Source organism: Ochotona curzoniae, unplaced genomic scaffold (genome assembly GCF_017591425.1).
Source record: "Ochotona curzoniae isolate NIBS_2020 unplaced genomic scaffold, NIBS_Ocur_1.0 contig_3819, whole genome shotgun sequence".
Lineage (NCBI taxonomy): Eukaryota > Metazoa > Chordata > Mammalia > Lagomorpha > Ochotonidae > Ochotona > Ochotona curzoniae.
Window position 1 is genome coordinate 32,834,907 of NW_024466004.1, and position 19,601 is coordinate 32,854,507.

The window sequence follows — 19,601 nt, forward strand, 5'->3', positions numbered from 1 at the left end:
GATCCCCAAAGAAACTTTGAGGTATCCCCAGACCAGAGTCCTATATGTATTAACAAGTACAGGGCCCGCCACAGTCCATCGCCCTGATCAGCTGGTGATAGCAACTGCTGCGTTGGTTCTGTTTTCCAGCCCCGACTTCCCTGGAACCAATGGGTGTTGCAGTCCAGCCTGGCTCTGCCCATCATATACTTGGCCCTCACATAAACCAGTGGGAGCTGCAGCCTAGTCAGAGCGACCTGCAATAATCCCCACCAGGCCCACCCCCTACCCTGGTTTGCCAATATGTGTAGCAGACTAGTCCAGTCTGCTCCATTTCCCATTTGGCTCTTGTAAATGTCAAAGGGTATTGAAGCTTAGTTCCATCTAATCAGCTCAACTGTCCAGCCTTCACAGATGTTGAGTGCCTCTCTGTCTAGCCACCATAGCCCCTCTCCTGGTTATTTTGTGCCCTCCCATTGGAGTGGTAACCCAAGAGGGAGGAGCCCACTATTTCCCTCCCAGGTCTCTCTCACTCCAGGATTATGCACTTTCCAGGTGGGTCTGTGGTTCAACTAGACATAACTAGCCCCCAGTGCCAGCTTCTGCTTTGGGTAAGCCCCAAAAACTTTTACCCACTCTAATTTTGTTTGTACCAGTAGGAATAATCAGCCCGTCCTGGCTCTTCCCTGATCTGGTCCACATGAGGCACAGAGGTGTTGTAGCCCTGCCTAGTCTTGTCTGTCCCCATCCCAGCCCACACTCTCCTGCGGGAGTAGCTGTCCAGCAAGGAAACCACCCCTTATTCCCCTGCCGGCTCTGCTCCTCCCCTCCTGATTCTCACGTGTGCTGGTTGGGTGCTGCGATCACATCTGGCACAGGCAGCCTCACCTTGGCATTCTGTGTTGTGTACTGCTTTTCTTGCTACTGAACCCGGCTCGATCCACACTCTGCTCCGGCATTTGGATTTGCCGGTGTATGGTATGAACCGATTCAGCCTGGTCTGCCCCCAACCCATGCCAAATGTATGCCAGTGGGACACTTTTCATAACCTGGGCTGTTTCCTTCCATGCTTCTTGCGCTTATTTGTAGAGTCTGTGTCCTGCCAGAGGAGTTGCCCTGGCTCCTCCATTAGAAAACCTCCCAGTGCCAGATTTCGCGCATACCAGTGGGTCCATGGGCCAGCACTACTCAGCTCACCTCCTGTCCTAGCAGGAACAGTGGCTTTTCTTAACTAGCCTTCAACCCATTCTGGTTCTTGCTGTTGGATGTTTCAGCCCAGCCACGGCTTTTCCATACCCACATATAGCTCATACGTGGCTCAGTTGGGGTTGAAACCCAGCCTAGTCCGTCCCACATCTACCCTGGTCCTCCAGAACACCAGACAGTGTTGCAGTCTGACCTGGCCCGGTGTGTCAAGTCCTAGTCCACACTTGTGCCAAGGGAGACTACAACTGTATCCCGACCAGAAGGCATCCCCATTCCAGCCTGTGCGCTCCTTAGTGGGACCCTCCACCCAGCCAGGGTCTCCCCTTAGCTCCCCAACCAGGGCTGTTCCCAGCCAGTGTTAACATGCCAGTGGTTGCTTTGGCTCAGCTCGACAAAGACCCCCTGCCTTAGACACTGTGGCTTAGTGTCCCTGGCTCACACAGACCAATTGGTGCAAGAACCTAGCTGGTCATGTCTTGTGTTCCATCCTGGTTAGATGATTATTCTTATGATTAATTCTTAAAGAATTATCATACTTTTAGATGAGCATCTTCTACAAAATTTCTAGTTTATTAACTGCTATTTAAAATTAATGAGCAGATAAAAGCTTGTAGTGAAATCGCTAACATGGTTTATGCAAAAATTTGCATTTTCACATATTAATAAAATATATTGTGTTTGCAGCTACATGTGAATTAATTAAGCTGCAAATCTATATTATTTTACTCTAACTTATGAATTTTATCTACCTTACTGGCTTGCTATTACTTATGTAAATAAACCAGTTTAATTTAAATCTTAAACTGCAAAGGAAAATACATACCTGTTAACAAAGAATCTAAATTTTGAAGTGTACACCTGTAATGCTGCTGATGTTTTAATAAAAGGGGAAGTTTACAGAAAACACAAACAATGAAAAACCTTATGCCTGAATTTCAAAATATTATCTCTCACAGATAAAGTCACACTAAATTGTTATGTATGAAGATGATTCAATTTGAGGCACTAAGGATAAAATTTCTGTTTGAAAACAGACCTTTTGGGTCAGTGTTGTGGCATTGTGAATTAAGCCACCACTTGCAACACCAACATCCCATTTGGGAACGGACTCAGCTTCCTGCTAATGTACCTGAAAACAGAGGAAGATGGCCAAATCTTCCGATGACCTACAAGAAACTTTTGGCATTTGAAAAGTAGAGTTAGAGAGAGAGAGGGAGAGACACAGAGAGCTAGGTCTTTCTCTTACCAAGCAAGGACAATTTTCTATGCTCTTCCATGAGAAATCATAAAATATGCATCCCAGAGCCCTGAATTGACTCCTTCTAACTTCTGTTGTTTTCTAATCTTAAAAAAAAATATTTAAAGGATATCCATTTTTCAGTTAATAATCTGGATAAGCATTGATGTGGTTGGATTCCTTGACCTCTCAGTACTTCGAGGATGGGTTAAATGGCCTGTGTCACCACATGCAATATTGTCTTAAATGTGCAGACTATAAAGGTATACTAATTTTAGGGGACTATGGGAGCAAGGAAAAGAACATGCTTTCCACAGCAGCAAGGGCTCAGAGGACTAAGATGGCTGTGAAGGGGCAGAGGGGAGACTTAAAAAGTCAACACTAGGCTGATGCATTTGTGCATACAATAGGACTGAGAACTTTTGTGAAAACAGTCAGGCAGTGGACAATGGTTCTGGAAATGATAGCTGATGGGCTAGGAGTTGGCAGTGAGAATAAAGAAAAGGAAAGAAAGAAAAGCTGTTACAGATAGAAAGGTGAGAAACAGCACCTCCACATTTACCATGTCATAAGAATAGAGTAGTAACAGTGCTTGGTCTATGCTAGGAATGATTCTAATTGTTTTCTGTGTGCCGTTGTTTGGGGGATGAGTAGTTACTATTCCTGTCTTACAGCTGGAAAAACTAGAATGTCCAAGCAATCCGCCCAATAAAGCAGCAGATTTGGAATCTGAATCCAGATAAGTTGGGCTCTAGAACTTTTGTGCTTAACCACCATGCTCCACTGTCTCCTTATTTCTAAGAGCTGAATAATCATCTAGTGTAAATTTAGTAGGGTTGATCTATTTTAGAACAATCCAAAGTACTGAGCTAGTTTAAAAGAATAAATTAGTACCCATAGCTATAAATATTCTTCTTCAAATTACACCACTGTTTCCCTTTTATAACTTATTTTTTTTCCACTACAGCTAAATCTCCCACAAATTCAGCCTTTATGACAAACTCTTTGGTGGAAAATGAACACTTTGATAGGATAGGGGGAAAATTGTATCTATTTGGGCTTTCTAGAGTTAGAAACAAGTATGGTTATTTTGCATGTATGAAGAACAGTAATTTTGGCTAATAATTATTTTAAGCAGATGTAGATAAAAACCATTGTTATTTAGTTTATCAATAAATAAATATGATCTTGCAAATTTTAAGAAAATATGAAGGACCACCAATTAATGTGGTATTATCAGCAACTTGGACACAATTTAGGGAATTGGCAATTTCATATTGAATTAAAAGATATATTATTTTATTCATGTCCTTCGTTTTCAAACTTATGAACTTGTATACACATATTATCTGGAGATACGTAGTTACAAAAGTAGTTTTTCACTTTTTTATTGATAACCGAAAGAATTTAGGGACTGAAATTATTAAAAGTTGAACAGCATGGTACATATAATTTTACTATAGATCTACGCAGTATAGACAGATTTGAGGAATCATGTAAGAGAACATTTTAATTACCGTAATGTCACTTTCCACTTACTGAAGATGCTAAGACTAAAGTCTGAACTTTGTCTCTCAGAATTTTTCTAGAGCCTCATGATCCACAGAAAAAGAATATGCCTCTTCCAAATCTACCCTACAAAGGATATTTAAAGATGTTCTTTTGACAGAGAAGAGGAATGATATCCACGAAATGCAAAAGCAAATGTGAAGAACATCTCAGTAAAATAACAACAGAAGACTAATCAATTAATAACCCATGGCTAAAATGACAGATCTCTTTTTAGAACCTCAGATTTTGTTTTTCTTTCTTTTTAAAATTTAAACAGTATCTTTTGGACATCTCAATCCAAACTGAGAATTAATTTCTTTCTCTCTCCTTCCTTCCTTCCTTCCTTCCTTCCTTCCTTCCTTCCTTCCTTCCTTCCTTCCTTCCTTCCTTCCTTTCGTTCTTCCTTCCTTCCTTACTTCTTTCCTTCCTTTTTTCCTTCCTTCTTTCCTTGGTTCCCTCTTTTCTTCCTTCCTTCTTTCCTTATTTTTTTAGCTGGGAAGGCAGATATATACAGAGAAGGAAAGACAAAGATCTTCCATCTGCTGGACCACTCCACAAGTGGCTGCAAGGGGAGCCAATCTGAAACCAGGAGCTTCTTTGAGGTCTCCTATGTGGGTTCAGAGTCCCAAAGCTTTGGGTCATCCTCTACTGCTTTCCCAGACCACAAGCAGGTAATTGGATGGGAAGTGGAGCAGCAGGGACATGAACTGGTGCTCACATAGGATCCCCTCACATGCAAGGCAAGAACTTTAGCCTCTAGGTTACCCAGCTGGGCCCCAAACTGAGAATTTCTTAAGGAGATTGACATGATGTCATGTGAAGGGATAGGGAGAATGGTGGTAAAAAAGGGACTTTGGATTCTTATTATGACCTTGGGGAACCCTCACTGGTCCCTGCAGTTGGGTGCCTGCTCTAGCTGCTTCCTGTGAAAACTGGATGCAAGTGGTCTTGTTTGCCCTACGGGTGGTTATGACGGCACCCCCATGCACCATTCCCCTGTTACCAACCCCTGAACCTTGTCAGTCCACTTGGGGGTTTTTGAATCTTTGCAATCCCCATCAGCACAGCAAAGCAAATGCCCTCTGTTTTCAGGGCTCCCTACTACAACAGCAAGGATTCTGTAGCTATGGGATACTTGGGAGACAGTCACTTCCTGGTTCTGTTTTTTTTTTCTCCCCTGAAAATCAGCTTTGGGTTGAAAGAGATAGACTGATTTCTCCTCCTTGGTTTCCACATTCTTCCCAAGTAACTAGGCTTCTCAGATATTATTCTGGGAAGTCCGTGAGTTCTGTCACTGGCCATTCATAACCTCTATGAGTAAAGCCTAGTGAAATTAAAGAACATTTAAAAATTATTGATTCTTCCTACAAAGCCTGAATTTCAGTATTTTTAAAGTTTTATTGGAAAAGGAGATTGAAATTATGAAGAAAAGGCGAGACAGAAAAATCTTCCATATACTGGATCACTCCTAAAATGGTTGCAACAGCCAGAACTGAGGTGATCTGAAGCCAGGAGCTAGGAGCTTCTTCAGGGTTTTTCACATTGGTACAGGGTCCCAAGGCTTTGGGCCATCCTCAACTGCTTTCCCAGGCCATGATCAGGGAGCTAGATGGAAAGTGGAGTAGCTGATGCACAAACTGGTACCCATATGGGATCCCAGCACCTGTGAGGTGAGCATTTAGATGTTGAGTCATTGTGTAAAGCCCAGTATTTGTGTTGCTGTAGCAGACTTGAAATACTTTTGGATATTAAAAGATGAATATTAAAAAATGCTGTTATTTTTGTATTCCAGGTATAATATAATTCAAATGCCTTGGACAGAATGAATAAAGTTCACACAGTAAATAGTATAAAAGAGAAAAACTAGTTAATTTACCAAAATAATTTCATTATAGTATTGTTTTAAAAAGTGTTTACAAAATAATTTTACTAGTTTTCCCCAAATGGTGAAATCAGTCTCAATTAGAGAAACATTTACATTATTAAGTGCAACTAAATGACGTTCAAATGTGTAGAAAGTAATTACAAAACTATTAATACACAGAAAAGTTACTGAACATTTTGAATGGCGAGGTTCTATATATTTTGTAAAGCTCTATGTATGTTGCACAGGTATATTAATATTAATACAATTTACCTACATACTGCATGTATATCAAGGACTTTACATATATGAACCAATTTATCTTACCAACTGATTTTACGGAGGAGAAAACGTACAAAGTTTAACCATTTGCTCAAAGTTAAATAGTTGGTATGTGCTTTTGCTTGGCTACAGAATCTCAATGTAAAACTTTCTTAGAACTCACTTTAAGACATAGATTCTGCACTGGTGCAAAATTGCCTGATATTGGCTGGAGTATTGCTTACTCCACTTGTGCTTCAGTTCCCTATCTGAGAAAAGCAAGCACTTGGGTCATCTTCCATTTTCTCTAAATGCAAGCACTAATATTCAAAAAACACACAAGACTATAAAACACACCCTGTGAGGTCTCAGGATGCAGTAGGCATTGAAGGCCATGAGACAAAGGACCCATGAAGTTTCTCTAAAAGAGAAACTTCTTGGGTAGGGATAAAAAATTATGGAAGATTAAAATAGAACTAAGAGTCACATCAGTCATATTGTATGGATCTCATTTGAATACTGACCAAAATAAACTACGAAACATTATAAAATAGGACATTATAAAAGTTGGGAATTTGAACATATGATGACTATTTAATGACATGAATAAGTTATTGGCAATTTTATTTTGGATGTCATAATGCTATTTTTAAGCAATTTTGATTTTAAAATTCTTGGGACCAGTGTTTGTGACACAGGAGGTTAAGACAATGTTTACATTGCTAGCATTCTATATCAAAGTGCTGTTTCAAGTCCCAGCTGTTCTGCTTCCTATTTAGCTTCCTGTTAATGTACCTGGGAAAACAGAAGGCTCTCAAGTACCAGCCTTGTAGGAAACCGGGTGGAGTTCCAGGCTCATGTCCTCTGCCTGGTCTAGCCCTGGCTTTTGAAGCCACTTGGAAAATAAATCAACAAATGGAAGATATCTCTCTTCCCTCCCCTCTCTCTTTCTCTTTCTCTCTATCCCTCTTCTTTTTAAGAATAAAATTGTGTCTTTCTAAAATTTTCCCCAACTAGTATGGGAAAAGGGAGGGATGGAAGGCAGTGGAGAAGAAGCAAAACTGTACATAAACTGTTAATTATTGAAGCTGAAATAAGGTATACAGACTTTTCATATATGCTATTAGGCAGACTAGTCCACAAACTTATGCATGTTTTAATTTTTTCCATTTGAAAAAGTTAAATGAAGACCTGGCTGGTTCATTGGCTAAATCTTTGCCTTGCATGTGCTGAAATCCCATATGGGTGTCAATTCATGTTCTTGCCGCTCTACTTCCCTTCCAGCTCCCTGCCTGTGTCCTGGGAAAGCAGTCAAGGATGGCCCAAAGCCTTGGGACCCTGCAGGCATGTGGGAAACCCTGAAGAAGCTCCTGGCTCCTGGCTTCTTCTTAGCTCAGCTGCAACTGTTGTAGCCATTTGGGGAATCAATTAGCGGACAGAAGATCTTTCTCTCTATAGCTACTACTCTCTGTAAATCTGTTTTTCCAATAAAAATAAATAAGTCTTAAAAAAAAGAGAGATTAGGGCCCGGCACGGTGGCACAGTGGTTAAGGTCCTCGCTTTGCACGCCCGGGATCCCATATGGGCGCCGGTTCTAATCCCCGCAGCCCCACTTCCCTTCCAGCTCCCTGCCTGTGGCCTGAGAAAGCAGTCGAGGACAGCCCAAAGCCTTGGGACCCTGCACCCGTGTGGGATACCTGGAAGAAGTTCCTGGCTCCTGGCTTCGGATTGGCATAGCATCGGCCATTGCACTCACTTGGGGAGTGAATCATCGGATGGAAGATCTTCCTCTCTGTCTCTCCTCTCTGTATATCCGCCTTTCCAATAAAAACATAATGAAAATAAATCTTAAAAAAAGGAGAGAGATTAAATGAAAGAAATCTGCAAAGTGAAATTATCTGTTAGCTGTATCGTATAGTACTCTGTTTCTAAATACTTATGTGTTTTCCACATACAAGGCATCAATTCTCAAAATAGCAGCTTGAAGATAGAAGCTGACATTTAAGCTGTGTCAACAAGAAGCCAAAACCTACTGGCTTATTTGATTAATTCAAACAAAGAGCTAGTCAGTTTAGAGAAGGGAAAAAAATCAAACAAAACTGCACATTTCACTCATTGTGCTGAGTTTATTGATAGTACATTGTGAAGTTACATATGCTTAATCAGTAATTAGTATTTTCTGTTTTAAAAACTTTGAGAATTTAATATTTATACTAGTGTCTAAATAAAGACACAGCTTGTCTGACAACAAAAACAAGTATAAGGTGAGAACTCAGAAATAAAGGTATAGGGCAGGAAAATAAACTCTAGGCAAAACTGTGGAGAAGGAAGTATTATTTCCACAAAACTCACTTATACCGGACATGGTTGTAAATACACACAACCTGCTTCGATGACAAGAAATAAGATCTTGGAACCAGTGCTATATTTTATAATGATAGAATTCCACCAAATCCCATAACTATAACTATATATATAATGTATATAATATATTATGTCTATATTGTATAACTATGTATATTGGAGCTCAACTGGTGTGTTAGTGGTTTATACACTGTCATGTCTTAAATGCCTATTACCTTTACACATAGAACTCTTCAATATTCAATATTCAATATTACTTGATTTTGAAAAGTAGACAGGAATAGGCAATATTATCCTCATTTTTCAGATAAAGAATAGGGTCCCAGAGAACTCAGCATTTCCTTGAGCAGAAGCAGAGGAATGGGGACCAGAACACAGATATTCTGTTTCCAAGGCCAGTGTTTTCCATTATACTGAGCCATCTCTCAAGGGAAAGTTCATAATACATTCTGTTGTTTCTGTTCAGATTGTAGTGGGGAGATTAGACATGAATAAATATCTCTAGTTTAACGGCATAAACACTTTCTCTTTAGTTCATATCTGGCATTTAAATGGTGTCATTTAACTGTACTTCCTCTGAATGACTGTGTATTCTAAGTATTCAATATTCCAGGCAAAGTGATGCTTCATTAGTATAACATCCTGTTTGTTCAGTGATGCACAGCTGAAACCCAGAAATTAAGCTCTATTAGAATGCTAAACACTCTTCCCAACCTTATTTAATCCTTTGATGTTAAAAATATATGCTTTGGGGAATATTAGAATTATACATAATAACTTTATGATGTTACTTAACATAAAGCTCATCTGTAGTGTCCATTTTTTATCAAATAATCTTGTTTGTTGACAGAATATTTTGAGGAAATTTAATCTATTTGTCTCACTTATTTCTCACACCTTTACCACTTGAATCCATTTTCCAGCCTAGTTTATATGCAAATAAAAGGTAATAGCTTACATGACTTTTTTTCACTTCTAGTACTATGGCTTTTTCCATTCAAACTATTTTAAATAATATTTTGGAATAGGTCCTTTGCTTACCTTTGCATATATTATATATATTTTTTCTAACTTCTCCTAAATGACTCACTTCTGCCTTTGTTTTTAATTATAGACTCCTCAAATGGTTGCTTCATGAATACGAGCTTTGGTGCTACACAAATATTTCTTTTGCACTGCAGTCTGACTAGTCAAGTGCAAAAATACAGACACATTGAAAAAAAACAAGGTTTAAGTGGATTTAATCAGAATACAATTTAAAGTTCAGATATGTTTCAAAGACAATGAAAGGCCTAATATTACACACATTCTGTTTTCGTAACAGCCAAATTGTCAAACAATTTAACAGTTGAAAATACAGTTCCAAAGTCGTTTCCTCGATCCACTGAAATAGTTAAATCATATTGGAGAATGTGACCCATGGGATTGCCAAAGCATGTTTTACCACATTCCCTCATGTAGAATAATAAAACCAAGAGGATAAGTAATGTCTCTTTACAAATACAAATTGAGGAAACTGGAAAATTGAACCATAAACGGTTTCTGAATAAAAAAAATAAGCCTGGTGGGTCATGGCAGCATGGTTGTGCCTGTAACTAGCAAAGTCCCAGGAACATGGGTGAGGGTTGGTGAGAAGGAGTTTGTTAAAGTCTGTGAGAATCTGGATTTTTCTAGAACATTCTCAGGAGGGATTTAAGGATATCAACAGCATTTGGCATTGGGTGATGAATTTTCCCTACTTATTTGTTAGTTTTCTGTCCCAAAGTCTTGGGAACCTGCACCCACAGGGGAGACCCAGAAGAGGCTCCAGGCTTCTGGCTTCGGATCAGCTCAGAACTGGCTGTTGCAGCCGCTTGGGGAGCAAATCAGTGGACCGAAGATCTTCCTCTCCTCCTCTCTACCCGACTTTCCAATAAAAATAAAATAAATCTTATAAAAAATACAAATTGGTTATCTTTCAGTTCTGTAGGTCAGAAGTACAGCAAGAAGCTTCTCAGAATAAAATGAGTATGACAACAGGACTCTGCTCTGTTTTGGAGGCCAGCTCAGCAGGTCCCGTTTCACTGATCTTTTGTAATGACAGATCTTACTTAGACTGTATTTGGGAAAGGAGCTCCACTTTTCAGAAGACATTTGATCATACTAGAACCACGTGAATAACCCAGCATAATTTCCAGCTCATGGTCCATAACTTTTAACAACTGGAAAATGCTTTCACTATGTAAGAAATATATTCGCAATGGATGTTAAATACTTGATTAGATACTATAATTGTTTAATACTTGGGTGATTTACATGTGAATTTCTTTGGGAACTCTCATCCAGCTTACCACAGCAAAGTAAAGAGCGAAATGATAGAGACATGGGGTACAGGCTCCTTTTGGACTCCATATTTCAACTTTTCCTCACACAGTAACTCACTGACTGGATTTGAGACTGACTGCGTGCAAACCAACGTTTTCTAACTCCGTACTGGTCTTCTTGTTCCTGTTGCTTACTTTTACCTGGCTCGAAAGTCACACCATCTGTAATGTCTCTCATTTTTCTAAACAATAATATCCAAGACTATGAAACACGTATAACAAATAAATTACTTTTTGTGCTAAATGAAACAGGAAGTGTTAATTCTTAACAAGATCTCATATTTTCATGTTATCCATTTTTCTGGAATAGAAAGCCAAGTATTTTCTCCAAAATTCATTACATTAGTTACATTAACATCATTATATAGATAATCGTACATGAAACAATGGCAATTAATTTGGATTCTTGGAACAGATACAAATATAAGCAAAGAAGAATTTCCAACTTCCCTCCTAGCTTTGACCTCAGTAGGGCCAGAGGATTATCTTATTGACTTTCTTTCTTTCTTTCTTTCTTTCTTTCTTTCTTTCTTTCTTTCTTTCTTTCTTTCTTTCTTTCTTTCTTTCTTTCTTTCTTTCTTTCTTTCTTTCTCCTTTCCTTCCTTCCTTCCTTTCTTTATGAGATTTACTTATTATTTATCAATTTAATTTGTGTAAAAACCATAAAATGCTACATATGTGCACATATTTCAGAGAGTTAACAGAACATATGTGCTACTGAATAAAGTACATAAATTGCAGATTTTTTTTTGCGCTAAAATAAGTTTATCGTTTAATTCCACTTCCACAAACTTTTTTTTAACTTTTTTAAAAAAGATTTATTTTTATTATGTTTTTATTGGAAAGGCGGATATACAGAGAGGAGAGACAGAGAGGAAGATCTTCCGTCCGATGATTCACTCCCCAAGTGAGCGCAATGGCTGATGCTATGCCAATCCAAAGCCAGGAGCCTCTTCTGGGTCTCCCACGCAGGTGCAGGGTCCCAAAGCTTTGGGCCGTCCTCGACTGCTTTCCCAGGCCACAGGCAGGAAGATGGAAAGGAAGCGGGGCTGCCGGGATAGAACCGGCGCCCATATGGGATCCCAGGCGTGCAAGGCGAGGACCTTAACCACTTGCGCCACTGTGCCGGACCCCACAAACTTTTTGAAGTCAATTTGTATTTTGTTTATTTTTGGTGCAGCATTATTGACAGAATTAGTTTTTTTTTTTAGTTTTTTTTTAACATTGCATAAATTAAAGACAAAATCAGTTTGTCATGAAACTGATTAATCTTAAGCTTGATGGCCATAATTTTGTATTCGCAGTATTCAACCCCATTTTCCTAAAGAAGACTATGCAAACTGCGTGTATTTCAGGTCCCATGAAATTATGTCCTCCTACTACTGGTGAGAATTTTCCATTTAAATTGTCAAAACTGTTACCAATCATAATATTTTCTTTAAAAATATACATTCAGTCATGCTTTTCACTGTTTTTCATATCTTAAGCATGATAAACCGTTTTTCTTATTCACAGTTTTTCATTCCTTTTCGCCTTTGTTGCGTTCCCTTGTATGTCAACATAATTCGTTGCCCTACTGACTTTGGATTTGCTTTGCTACTAGAACATGAGCAAATGAGAAGTATGCTATGTCCCAAAAGAACATTGCAATGCCCTAGTGTGCTTTGGCTCTGCCTCCTGCGATTTCCGCCCTCTGTTATGAGTATTTTATGTCCCAAGTGGTGGTGGCAGCTTTCGCCTGCATTCCAGAATGGGAATTCATAGGGAGCCCAGCCAAACTATGCCCAGTTCACCTACTGATGAACTCCTGTGATATAAACAAGAAATACATATTTGTGGTTGCACAAAGATTTGACTCTATTTGCTGCTGCAGCAAGTCAAGGGATCATAATTCTTCTTGCTTTTTGATTTCAACACAAGCTGGCTCTATCTATCTATCTATCTATCTATCTATCTATCTATCTATCTATCTATCTATCTATCCATCTATCTATCTATCTCATCTACCCTCATTAACATTTACTTGATCTTGAGTATGTGTGTTACATTAATTTCCTTTAATAAATGTATTTATTGATGGTTGGCAAGGACTGTGTCATTAAACACATACCTTCGGAGGAAACCACACTCTGTGTGTGTGTGTGTGTGTGTGTGTGTGTGTGTGTGTGTGTGTGTGTGTGTGTTTGAAGAGAAAATTGGTAAGCACACACACAGGAAGAAAGCTGACATGACTAGGGACTTCAGGTCCCAAGCCTGCGCTACTTACTCACCACTTTTTGAAAATGTAAACTCGGTTTCCTTGAAGTTATTTTATATAATATATGGGTTTCCCTGCCTAATTATTTTTAATTATGTCCCTCTAGAGTTAGTACAAATTTTCCTTATTTGTGTATCCAGAAAACACATTAGATGTAGTGGGCCTCGTCCCTTGACAGGCACTATTTACATTTTAAAGGTTCTAAACTGGAATCTCTTCTGCTGATATTCTCCAATGTGCCAAATTAACGTTATTTCAATTTTGCATTTCCACTAAATTTCCCCACTCAGTGATAACAGACATTATTTCTATGTGTGAGTTCATTAACATGTTATTTCCTTTAATAAACAATATTATTAAGCAACTTATTCCTTCCTTAGAAGCTACTGTGAATCTGAACTTGCACCTTTCTTGACTGTGTGCTATGTACCACTTTGAGACATACACTTGTCAAAAACATTCATCTGCAGCAGAACCAGTTATTTTTGAAAAGCAGATTGTATTTTCTTAAGTTGCAATTGCTTTGGTGCGAGTTACTGAATGTAGACTCATGGTCCTAATTCTCTCTTTTTAAATACTTATTTATTTATTTGAAAGTCAGAGTTAACAGAGAGAGTGAGTCAGAGAATCTTCCATGTGCCAGTCACTCTCTAAATGGCCACAACGGCCAGGGCTGGAACAGGTTAAAACCAGTAGCCAGGAATTTCATCTTGATCTCACACATGGGTGACAGGGAAGCAAGTACTTGGGCCATATTCCATTGCTTTCCCAAACTATTAGTGGAGAGTTGGATTGGAACTGGAGTAGCCAGAAGTTGAACTAATGCTGGTATCACAGACAGCAGCTTACCTGGTCTGGGGCAACACATTCCACACTCTGGTGTTGTTTATAATCACTCCTAAATCAGAACTGTGAAAATGTTCGTTTTCAAAAATAATTTTAGAAGTAACTGATTACAGTTATATAAAATCTTCATGCTACTTAGGACAACCTAACTTTAAGCAAAAAATTAATATTCAATAAATTGGGTTTAAAAATAAATCGATATGTAGAGAGTACTGGAATATTTTTACACTTTTTCTGTATTAGTGCAAATGTATTTTCACCATAAAACACAAATGTGCAAAACAAGGGAAGGATGTCAAGAAATTTTGTAGTATAAATTGCAGTAGATATTCAACAAGTTTTAGAAGAATTCATCGGATTAAAGACGGGTATTTTCAAACAATTTTTCTTGATACAGATCCATAGGTACATGGATTCACCACTCTCTACCATCCCCAATTGTCCCCAATGATTTTCCCCCATATTATTACAATAGTCTTGTCCTTCAATAACAGTCATAGACCTAACATTGTGCTACTTAGTGTATTAGGGCATTGTAAGAATAGCAATGTTAGGTAGTCTAGTGTTCTGTTGTCAAGGTATATTCGACACTTTCATTGGGAGACCTGCTTTTATTTGGCAGTAGAGATGTATACTGAAACCTATCTTCAATTTCCAGTTTGCTAGTCTCCATTGTACAGTTTTCTATGAGAATCTATGTATATACATGTTTACCTATATAACTATTGATCTTCTATTTGCATGAAGTTTGCCTTATGCCAGAGAGAATGTGTGATATTCGTTCTTTTGGAATTGGCTTATTTTCACTTAGCATAATGGTCTTCAATTGGATCATTTAGTTGTGAATGATTGCATTTCATCCTTTTAAAAAATTGTGTAGGTTTCCACGCAGTGGATGTACCACAGATTCTTTATTCATTCGTCTCTTGATTAGCACCTGACTTGTTTTCATGTCTTTGCTATTGTGGATTGCGCTGCTGTAAGTATAGAATTGCGTGACACTTTTCTCATATGCAGATTTTGCTTCCTTTGGATTTATTTGCAGGAGTGGGATAGCTGGGTCATGTGGTAGGTCAATTTCCAGTTGTCTGAGCCCTCTCTATACTGACTTACGTAGTGGCTGCACTAGCCTACACACCCACTAACACTGGAATAGGGTGCCTTCCTCCTGCCCTACCAACAGGTGTTGTAGATTTCTGAATGCAGGCCATTCTTACTAGAATTAGGTGTAACCCCAATGTGCCTTTTATTTGCACTTTCCTAATAGCTAGAGAGCTGAAAATTTGAATTTGTTCTTTTGAAAACTGCCTGTTCATTTTGTTTACTTGTTTCTTAATAGAGTGCTTGTTGTTGTTGTTGAGTGTCTGGTGCTCTTTGAAAATCTTGGATAGTGGTCCCCTAACGTGGGAAATCACTCCCAAGATCCTACATACTGTGTAGTGTGCAAATTTTTTCTCCCATTCTGTTGATTGTTGCTTGCTTTGTTGATTGTTTCTTTTGTTGTACAGAAGCTTCTTAGTTTAATATAGTCCCATTTGTTTATTTTCATTTTGACTGCCCGTGCTTTTGGTGACTTTTCTAAGAAGTATTTACCTATGCCTGTATCTTGTTAGAGTACTGTCTATGTTCTTAAACGGAATATTTTTAATTATGGGAAAAATGGTTTTGAGAGTGAAAAGTAACACATATAACTTACTATAATTACAAGTCTTTTTAAAAAAAAAACCAATAAGAAAATCATATTAACTTTCTCAAGGTAGAAAATATTAAATGCAGGAAACTCAGAAAATGTTATAAAACGCCATTAGGACTAATGACACAAAATTAAACTGCAAAATTAATTATATTTCTATCTGTTTGTTGTGGTCATTTGGCATGTGACCAGTGGATAAAAGGTCTTGCTCTCCCTTTGCCTTGCAAACATATAAACAAAAATTTAAGAACAAGGCTAGAGAGCTCTCACTTCTTGATTTTAAAACACATTATAAAACTGCAGTAATGAAAACAATTTTGACATAGGCACAAGCATGAAGTGAATTAAGCCATCACTCACATCCTGTTTACTCTGCCCTGGAAAGTCAGTACTCATGGCCCAAGTACTCATGACCCTGCTACCCACGAGGAATTCCTGAATGGAGTCCTTGGCTCCTATCTTAGGACTGGACCAACCCTGGCTCTTGCAAACCTTTGAGTGGTGGTGAACCTGGGAATGGAAGATTTCTCCTTCTTTGTGTCTCCTCCCTGTCATTCTGCTATTTAAATAAACAAATCTTTTTTTTAAATCTCCTTTTAGGAGAAAGAGGAAATAAAGAAAAAAATAGTAAGGGTATAACAGTAGACATACAAGCATAAATAAAATACGACAGGAGATAAGAAATATAAACTTTTTTCATATGATCAAATTGTTTTTGCAAGAGTTCTAAGACTACTCAGTGAAAAATGGTATTGTAGAAATTTCATGTGTAAAATAATCAAGTTATACATTTATACTATAATGGCTAAAGAATTATCCAAGCATCATGGAAAACAATATGGTGGTCCCCCAAAATGTAAAGTAGAACTACAATATGATTTATCAGTTCCATTTCTAACTATATATATAAAAGAACTGAAAGCAGATTTAAAAAAAAATTGCATCACCATGTTGATAGCAGCATTATTTACAATATCCAAGAAGTAGAAGTAACCCAGATGTCAGGGTTGGAGTCTGAAGGGGAGAGGGAAATGAAAAGATGTTGTTAAATGAGTTCCAGTTTTGCAAGATGAAAATTTCATCAATGTGAATATACATAGTATTACTGAGCTGTGCACTTAAAAATGGTTATGATGGGATGGACCTTTAGCTTAGTGGTTGAAATGTTAGTCAAGATGCTTATATCCCTTTGTCGGTAAATCTGAGTTGAATTCCCAGCTCCAACTTCTATTTTTCAGCTTCATGGGAGGCAGTGGCAATGAATCAAACAGTTGGATTCTACCTTCCCAAACATGGGAGATATGGAATGCAATTCCAGGTCTTGACTTTAGCTACAACATTGTTCCAGCCCAGCCTCACCCTTGTGGGCATTTAGGGAGTAAGTTGTTGATGGGAGTTCTCTGTCCTTATGTCTGCTTTTTCTTCTCAGTTTTTCTGTATTTGCTTCTCGGAAAAAAACAAAACAAAACAAAACAAAACTAGTGGTCATGATTCAAAAATTAATTTTGGAAATCTTTATGGTATTTTATATGATTACATATACAATGAGGTTAAATAAAAAAATATGAGAACATGGAAAATAGAACAAAAGAAATCTGAATAGAATGATAAAATTAAGCTTTCCAGAAATGATTCTTTCCCCACAGTATGAGTGCTGTAGAACTTGTGATTTTGATGCCAGGTTTTAATAACATATGTATTTGGTGTCATGGAGACACACACAGAGATATAGATATATACATGTGAGAAGCAAGGAGGGAAGGGAAGAGGCAAAGGAAGAGAGAGGGAGAGAATGAATGTTCTCTGCTGGTTTATTTCCCAAATCCTTTTAATGGCCACTGTTGGGCCAGGGCTGATGCTGGGAGTTAGAATTCAACCTAGGCTTCCCATGTGTATGACAGGAATCCAGTAATTTAAGATATCACAGATGCCTTCTAGTGTCTGCATTGTTAGGAAACAGGAGTCAAGAGCCAGAGCCAGGAATCAAACTCATGAACTCCAATATAAGACACAAGTATCTAACCTGTGTCTAAACTATTAGGCTGAATGGTTATACTAGATTTTTTTTAAGTTAACAAGAAAATTGCATGGTGATCAGTTACCCCATTTATCTTAATCAAAGGCGTTAAATAATCTATTCAGTTTCCACATAGAATAAGGTAACAGTTATCAATAAATTATCCTTTGAGACAATTATTGTACTAAACTGCTGTAGACTTGGATCTAAACCCAGAAACTTGGCATTTGAACTTGTACAGATTTGTATTAAATGTCCCATTTCTGTAGGTCTGAATCATATAATTAAAAAATACACACTTTCCAGGCTTTATTTCTGAACCATTGAGGAACCTGGAGTTAGAACCTGAGTTTGGGAGTTCCTATTTTAAATTACAGAAACAAATAGTAAGCATTTAACTTTATGTTTTCAATTACATAAAGTAACAAGGACTAATATCCAAAGCATCAGCATAAAATGTCCTAGGGGCATTTGGTTTAATGAAGAGCTATAAGTGATCTACAGTGAAAATATTCATTATTGTATATGATGTTCTTAGGGAGCTTTTCTTCTTAGGGATGTGAAGTGTGGTTTAAACCGTCCATTGGGTTTTGGTTCACAAAGGAGGAACTTGGCTGTTACTTTCTGTCTCAGAGATCACCAACGATCCCCACAAAAGTGAGCAAAGTTCTCTCCCTTTTGTCCTTGCTCATTGCTTGCTGTCTACCCTCCCTTGGCAGAACAGTTACTTCTCTCTTGATGATCTGACTTCAGCATGTTTTTTTCCACTGTTGGTACTATCCAAAGAATTTAGATGTCCAAAAATTACTGGTGGAGTCCCTTTTCTCTAACTTCATTTTAGTTTTTCTTTCTTTATTCAGTCTTAGGGTTCATACCGCTGACCTGAAAAGTAGAGCAAAATGAAGGTAATAGCAATTCCTGAATTTTTGAGAATAAAATCATTCACTGAGAAGAAAGTTAAGTTGTGCTAGAGAGAAACATCCCTTTTCCTGCTCATCTGCAAATCCAACTTGGCCTGCCTCTGCTATTGGCTGTCTCTTTGACCTGGTTTGACCCTTGCTAGGACGAGCCTTACCGAAAAGTCCAAGTCCACTTGTTGTCATGCCCCTGGACTTCAGTGGTTTCATTTGATACAAATATTTTATTACTCACATCACAGCCCAGTGCAGTAGGCAGACAATCAAGTGGAGCTCTTTCTCCTTGTGTCTTTGGACGTCACCATTGTCAACACACAGGAATGCTAGACCTACAAGCAAAGAACAGTACTGTCTCCCAAGTTGCATTGTCTAAAACTCACATGACCTGGGCCCAAGTGCAAAAGGACCCAGGAGGAAAGCAAATGGGATTAGAAAACACTTGTCAGAATTTCTGTCATATCAACTCTTGGCTATGGAATGGGAGAGATTTTCCGTTACTCTTAGGAGTGCTGATTCTATGGGCTTTGGAAGGGCCCTCCTTTTAAAATTTTTATAATTTTATTTTTAATACTGTTTACATACATAGTTGAGAGGGATGCATGCTAATATGAACCTCAGATTAGGGTGGAAAGGGTTGAGGTATGGAGGAAGGTAGGTGGGATAATTGCTTCATTTTTTTTCTCCTGCATTTTTTGGGGATTGGCAAAAGGAGATGGAGTCACTTCATGCTGTCAAACTACATCAACGCCGGGCAATAGGAGATGTTACCATTGTTATTTTATTATGCCTGAGAGACCCCAGTGGGAGGAAACATGCTCCGAAGGTATTACTAGAGTAGACTTGGTGGTTCTAGACATTGTCAGTTAAGAGGCTCCAGGGTTGAGAAAAAACTTGCCAAGGTTTATTGGTTGACAATGTCCACCTTAGTGCACTCAGTACAACTTAGTGCAAACCCTGTCCCAGGGAATTGTCCAACCTATTCTGCTTTCTATCTTCTGACAAGGTGCTTACCATCCTCTGCAGGCCTAGAGGAGTTATCTGTCATG